Source organism: Phalaenopsis equestris, unplaced genomic scaffold (assembly GCF_001263595.1).
Source record: "Phalaenopsis equestris unplaced genomic scaffold, ASM126359v1 Scaffold233923, whole genome shotgun sequence".
NCBI lineage: Eukaryota > Viridiplantae > Streptophyta > Magnoliopsida > Asparagales > Orchidaceae > Phalaenopsis > Phalaenopsis equestris.
Genome location: NW_018251852.1, coordinates 39,238 through 45,642, shown reverse-complemented (window position 1 = coordinate 45,642; position 6,405 = coordinate 39,238).

Here is a 6,405-nt window from a genome sequence, read left to right as displayed (position 1 = left end):
CAGCAAGTCTTCATCTGTGAAGGTTACCCCAAGATATTCTTTCAATAAACAAACTTCATCTGAGGATATGCTGGCCAATTGAGCTAAGTAAATTTCTTGGTCAAGCAAAGTTGTAACCAGAGACTCTCTCATCTCCTTTGACAGGATCATAGCGTCGTAAATGCTTAATCGGGCCAGCAAGATCCTAAGATGAGCTAGCACTTTGTATTCTACTTTGTATGATCCTTTGATTTTTTCTTGATCATGTGGTTCTTCCACTGGTGTAGGTGGGGGTATCTCCTCTCGAGTCATTATCTGCTTTCCTTTGTCTATTGGAGTTGTTCTTGGTGGTAACACTTTTCCGCTCCTTAAATTAACTTCTGTGATTTCTTCTTCTTGAGATATCATTGTTGAATCTTCCAGTGTCTCCTCTTCTTTGTCAAAAAGATCTAGGTTGATGGTAAGCGGTGTACCATGATGCTCAAGAATTGGCTCCTCGTTATCAGTGCTGTTGTAAACGATATCATTGATGTCTTCTTTAGACTTGACAATGAGTTCATCAGACTCGAGTACGATTTGAGGATCATTTTGGGAATCAAGATCAAAGTTAGATTGGTCATAATCAGTTATTTTATCACCAGAAATAGTTAAAATGTAGTCGAAATCACAATCATTATATTCATAATACCCCGGAGGGACAAAAAATAATCGTACAAAGCCAAGGGTTCGAGGATTTTCTTCCCCGAATCTGAGACAACTAATCTGGTAAATGCAGCCCCTATCCTACCCCCCGTGCTATCAATCTTTGTAGTGATGATTTTCTTTTTCTTTGTCCTTGACGACGACGGCTCTCCTGACGAAACCTTCATCTCAGGCTTGGTATGTTGCGGACTCTGAATGGAGGCTTGTCTTAATACAGACTGAATCTTGTTCAGTATTTTCTTGGATGATCTGCTCCAGACCTCATTCCATCCTTCTTCTTTAGTATACGCAGAAGATTGTTTTGATGGATCTGATATTTGATTGAGGACCCTCTTGAGTTCATCCCAAGTTGTACTCCATCCCTCTGCTCCAGTATACGGATCGATTGAAATATTGGCTCAGCCAAAATCATATTTATGGAACCTTTTTCAGGTTCTCTTAAATATTTTTTTGGGATTGTTATGTTCCCTTCTTTAAGGTTCCTCTCGAGCCAGTATTTAAAGACGAAGCATTTTTTTATAGTGTGCCCAAGCAACCGGTGGTATGGGCAATAATTTAGTTCATTCTTCCTATCTACCTCTTCGGGCTTCTTCAAGTCTGATAGTCTGAACTCTAACTTCTTCATCCGACTTCTGAATATTTTAGGCATAGGTTCATCTTTGGAAGCTTCATAATTTTAGGTATAGCTTCATATTTGAAAGAATACACCATTTTACGTCGTTCTGATAGGGACATTTTCTTCGAACACTCTGGTCACCTTAGTCATTTCGTTTGGCTCCATGTGCTTGATTTCCTCTTAAGGACTGTTGGCTTCTCAAAGGATTTGATGGTGAGTCCCTTGAGCATGAAAGCTACTGGCCCATGAATGCTCTTGAGTAGAATTTCAATCGCATGATGTTCTTGTAGCTGAGGTTCACATTTCATTCTAAGGTTCCTCCACCTTAAAATATAGTCCACCAAAGTTTTGCTAGGCTTTTTTTTTCTATCATGAGCTCTCTAATAGACACATGGTGTTGTGCCCCGACAAATCTTTTCACAGACAACTGTTCCAACTTGAAAAATGTTTTAACTGACCCATTGAGCAAGTCAGCGTACCAGTTGAAGGCAATTCCTAACAAGCTGCTGACGAACTGCTGGAAGAGTAGAGCTTCACGTAGAGCTTCACTATTTCTCTGCTGGCTAGAAAATGTGTTATATGTTGTCTGGGATTCCCAATCCCATCAAATATCTTAAAGTTTGGGGCCATAAAACCCTTGGGGAAAGGCACGACATCGAATTCCTCCAAGTAAGGTCTACCCTTTAGAACCAATGCCCCACCCTTAGATTGGGTTAAATCGTCCCGCACTTGTTCAACCATTTTCTTGAACTCTTTCTCTGGCATAGCACCTGATGGAGAATCCTTGTTATGTTGCTCATCTCTGTTTGCTGAAGCAACCTCTCTTCTTTCATTTGTGATGTGTATGATTTCTTGCTAATTAATCTCTGGAGAAGCCAATTGCGTCGCTTGTGATTGCCCCTAAATAGTGGCCATGGCGGGCATGGGTGGGGGGAATTCCACCTCTGCTAGTCTGTTCTCCAGTAGACTAACTTGCTCGTCCGTTAGGAGGATAGTCTTACGCAGCTCATCTACGGCGTTCTCTTTGGTGTAAGGTTGAGCCTCTCGCGTAGATGTGGACGACGATGTCAAATATTTCAGACACTGCCATAGCCATCCATGAAATCTTCCTCCAAGTAATCATTGTAATCAAAATTTTCCTCATCTCTTTCAACGGAAACTATGTGATCTCAAGCTAACTCAGAAATCTCGATCCTGAGTTTTTTAACTTTTTCTTCAATTATTGATTCCTTGATGGCTTTAAGATCTGGAGGACCCTGATGGACATCCTCCACTTGTTCCTCCATCTCGTTGGCTATTGTTGCGATGATGTCAGATATTTCAGACCCTGGTTTCATTACCAGCCCTTATCTCACGGGCTTACCGGACTATATCGGTGCAACGACCTTGGGTACCCATACCTTTTTTTTCGACAATGATGTCCCAGGATGAAGCGTCTCAGTTGAAACATCAGTATGTCGAGAGACAGTACATCAAGGCAAAGTATGCTCCTCGTGGTGTAGACCGGTTACAGTGCCATGTAATCGTCTTGTCTTTGCTTTTGGGATTGTAGGAATATTTCCATAATGGGTGATGGGTGACATTTTCGGACCCAGTCTCGACTTAGCCGGTCAACAGCCAGCAGTCCTAATGGCGGTATATCAATAGTAATCACTGCGGTATCAACTTTGTTCCATAAACAGAACCAAATGGGGATGCGAGTAGGGGGCACTCCAGTTGTCTTGTGAGACTGCTCAAAATTTCCTTCTTCATGCAAAGGGAAATTGCATCTCCTACTCGTTTAAGTAACTCGCTAACTAAACATCCTTTTTTAGTAGCTAGTTTTTTGAAAATTGCACTAACTCGGGTGATAGGAGTGAACTTCTTTCTCTCCTCATGATGTCCATGAAATGGTGGTAATGCGACAGTGATTCTCCGGATACTCTCATATCCATCGGTATCCGTCAAAGGATGGAATCTACTCCCTCGTAGGACTGGACAAATTTCCAGTAAAACTTCTTCATCTTGATGAGGCTCCTTCTCAACTCCTTGGGAGCCTGGGCTTTGATGGCCCTCCGAACTTTTCTATTGCGGTTCCTTTTTTGGGTTCGGGTTAGCGGTACAGTCCCTGAACTTGATCCGATTTCAAACACGGGTGGTAGGACAGTTAATCCCTCAGTCGGATCCTCAATAATCATTACTTCTTTCCCCTTAGCAGCAACAGGGCTAGCAGGTTTGGCGGGTGTCATGACGGCAGTAGTTTTAGACTTCTTACAGGTTAGGAAGTCTTGAAGGCATTTCAGGCTAAATTCTGCAGACGGTTCCTGTATTCTTGGTGTGGCGATCTTCATTAGCACAAATGGGGCTTTCTCGAGGATGACCTCGAGATCTTCAAATCCAGCTCCAAATTAGATGGTAAGGATGACCTCAAGATCTTCAAATCCGGCTCCAAATTAGATTCTGAATTTGATGGTAGAAGCGAGATTACGGGCTTCATGGCTCGTTGGCAGGTTGCAGAAAAAGGTCAACATTGGGTAGGCCATTGCAGCAAGCTTGAAAACAGAAGGGTTAGCTATATGGCCAAGAACCTCATAATTTTTTAGTGCAAGCACTGAAAGTAGAGGTTGATCTGTAGACCGGGTGGGTCTTAATTTGACCAGGTGGGTCTTAATCCGGGTGGGTCTTAATTTATGGGTATTTTAAAATTTTGTTTAAGAAAAATCAAGAGGTGTAAAATTCAATTAATATAAGAAAATTTTAAAGTGCACACAGTACAAGACGATATGGTTTAATTTGTAAAATAACAAAATCAAATTTTTAAGGGAGATGTGAAGTAATTTAGGACCCAATGCGGGATCCATTTAGTGGCAGACAATGCCCAGGTGGAACTAGTCCATCGACACACCTATTGGGGGTCTGACCCCACATGAAAATTTAAAGAGTCCTTAATGGCCTCCTAAACCCCTCTATTCAAAGATGGTTGAACAGATAGTCCTGAAGTCCAAGGAGTTAGTTCTACTTTCCCAAGATAGAAATGGGTAAAGTATGCCAATGGAAGAAGGGTAAGTTGGTCCAAGGGAGACATGGACACATTACCGATGTGTGAAGATAATATTTTTTGATTTGAATGGAGAGAAAAGCTTGTCACTAATGGAGTCGCCAGAAGCTGTCGACGCTATTTTTGGTTGGAGAGTTGTCCGTAAGAAGCTGTCAGTCACCGGAATCAAAATCTCATCACCCGCTTCAGAAGGACATTTTAATTTACATATATATTTAGTTTTAGAAAAATATGAAATCAAACCGACCCCATATTTTTCATAGTTTAAATAAACGAATATTGTACCTTAAATCTTTTATCTATCCCTATCTATCCCGAAGGATAAACACCATACTTGAGGATGAGGCTCGATCAAATAAACTAAGAAATATATGACATTCGTTTGGTTTGCGAAACCTTCGTATTTGTCAACAGGTTACCCTATTTAATATAAAGAATTAAATAGGGTTTATATTAAGCTGGGTTCAGACATGCTTCCTATAAGGGCAAGCCCCTATAGTTAATTACATCTAAAATGACCAAAGTCATCTAAGAATACTCTCGATAAAAATCAGGAAATATTATCTTCAAGAGTTTCAAAGAGTATGACTTTTCAATAAGATCGGATGTAGAGGTGTGAAAGGAGATTGATTCAAATTTGGAACACTTTGTAGAGTTGAAAGAAGGAAGGAATTAGGGGATGTCATGGATCCAGAGGAGAACCTCAGTGACTTCCCAAACTATCCTATTGTTTGGCTTCATTTCTGACGAGAAATATTTAGGTGTTTCATCTTGTCAATTTTATTAGTTAGGGCTTACATTTATGTGAAACGATCACACAAATAGCCTGGAAGATGTGAGGATTTAGGTTGTGACAAATGACAACCTCAGAATCCTAAGATGAGTTAAGGCTTATATTGTATTCAGGGCTATACAAAGGCCTAAAGATAAGGTGAGGATTTATGTTGCACTAGACTGACAACCTAAGCAAGCAACCCAAGAAACCTCGAAGTCCTATGGCTTTGTTGTTTATATCTAAGGAAGGAGGATTGGTTCAGCTGGGGACGACAGGTTTTGCTGTTAAAGATGGTTGTGCTGCCCACCATGCTAGCTTCAAGCTCCTTGTCGTGACGAGTTTGAGTTTCCTAGTACATCAAGTTATGATGTCAAATCGGGTGGCCCTACGGTTGAAGTTCTTTAAATTTTATGGGGGCATGTTAAAGTTGATTAGATCGACACCGGTTAGGATCCTACGGTTCCCTCATTTTGGCACCACTATTTTATATTAGATTCACTTAGTCCAAATGAATTTACTAAACTCAACTTAATGAGTTCTATAATTTCATTTAGATTGTGGGAAGCCTCGTTAGCACCGTATGTTACCTCCTCCGAGGGATTCCCAATCATCTCATAGAGACGTCTTAATTTAGTTGAAGTTATAGTTTTGTGTGATGTTTGTGATTAAATTTTGAGTTGTTTTATATTTTGAATGTTGTGGGGGTGAATTTTATCTTGGTTGATTTTAGTTTTAGTTTTGGTTTTGGTTTTGTGGCAATCCTGATAGTTTTAATTTTCATGCAGGGTAATATCATTGTTTAGCATGAAAATTTGCAGGTATAAAAGTACAGTATAAAAACACAAGAAAGACGATGCTGAAAACTGTAAAAGCGTACCTGGCAAGTCTTCTCGTTACATCACCTGAAACTCAAAAGGCGTGTTAAGGCAGTTTATATGAAACGGGGAAGTAAAATTTTGATGAACTACCTAACCCTAGATCATATCTTGGTGGGTCCTTATTAATTTGATTAAGGATGATATTTGTCAAGCAAAACATATTAATTTTAGTATATTTCTGAGGTATCCAATAGGTTAAGTGGAAGAAGCAGGTCCGTGCTTCCCTATTATCAACTGGTGAAAAGCCTTGAGCTCATTTAAACTTATTATGTTGCTTAATAATTCATCTAATGAACACCCTAATGCTCAATGAACATTGATGTATCAATTATTCCTAAGAGTAAGGTAATTATTATTTATAATTTAATTTTGAATATTATGTGGGTGAAGACCCTTAAAGAGGCAAGTTAGTGTTATT